Source organism: Sminthopsis crassicaudata, chromosome 4 (assembly GCF_048593235.1).
Source record: "Sminthopsis crassicaudata isolate SCR6 chromosome 4, ASM4859323v1, whole genome shotgun sequence".
Classification (NCBI taxonomy): Eukaryota; Metazoa; Chordata; class Mammalia; order Dasyuromorphia; family Dasyuridae; genus Sminthopsis; species Sminthopsis crassicaudata.
The window spans coordinates 465,492,591-465,493,877 of record NC_133620.1 but is presented as its reverse complement, the minus strand read 5'-3'; positions in this window follow the sequence as shown (position 1 = coordinate 465,493,877).

Here is a 1,287-nt window from a genome sequence, read left to right as displayed (position 1 = left end):
TCAAGGCTGCTCCTCCACCGCCCTTCTGAGCCTGAGGAGCCTGTTATCCTCCCATAGAGACAGCAGCCCTGTTCTCTTAGCATGAGACGATCTAGAACCTGGTGTCTATGGACCTTTAAAAAAAATTGGCAGTTGTATTTTCCCATGACTGGTTTCCCGTGTAATGCTGTATTTTGTATTTTATTAATTTAAAACATTATTCTGAGAGAGAATACAAGAGCTTCATCAGACTACCTTCTGTCCACCGAACGCCTAGCTGCCAAACAAGATATAGGCACCCACTGGGATCATCCTTGGTGGGGGGAGGTGCGTTGAGGTGCCATTTATGGGATGGGTGCAGTGTGGGGTGAAGAAGACATGGCAGAAGATAGAGAGAACAAGCAAAGAGGGAAAGTACAGGAGCTGAGAAGAGTGTCACTGTGCTAAAAAAAAAGAAAGAAAGAAAGAAAGAAAGAAAGAAAGAAAGAAAGAAAGAAAGAAAGAAAGAAAGAAAGAAAGAAAGAAAGAAAGAAAGAAAGAAAGAAAGAAAGAAAGAAAGAAAGAAAGAAAGAAAGAAAGAAAAGAAAAAAAAGGGTACAAAGATGCTCTCTAACAATTTCTCAGGAGTCCTCAGAGCCCTGTTGGGCAGAGCTGATTTATTTCATTTTGGGTTCTTCAGTCCTCAAATAGAGAGCCCCAAGTGTAAGCTACACCCACACTGTTGTCGGGGCTCTGAAGGGCGGCTAGGGACTCATGTCTGTGTGGGACCGGGTCTCCCGGCTCCAAGGCTGTTTCTCTCTCTTCTGTGTGCCTCTGTCTCTCTGTCTCTCTCTGTCTCCCTCCCTCTCTCTTTCTGTCTCTTTCTCTGTGTCTCTGTCTCTCTCTCTAAACATTGACTGACTTAAGTGACTTGCCGGGGTCAGTTACAAGTGCCTGAGATTGAAACTTCCAGGTTCCAGATCTCAGCGCCACCTAGCGGCTTTCCTTTAAACATTTGAAAAAGAAAAAAGAAAAGAAACGGCGAGGTTACACCCTATTGGAGGTTACACCCACGTGGTCTAGTTTCTCCGGTTTCTGATTCCCTCGCCGCATCTTAGGCTCGGCTAGAGCCCGGGGACAGACAGAGGTATTGACCAACCACAAAGACAGGAGGGGGCGGGCTCCGTAACCGTCAATCTGGTTGGAGGAGCCTAGCCAATGAAATTCCGTCTGGAGGTGGGCAGGCTCCGAGTTCGGGCCTTTCTTCCTGGTTGCTAGGACACGTGAACGCGTCGGGGGGCACGTACAAAAGGAAAAGCGGAAGGAAGG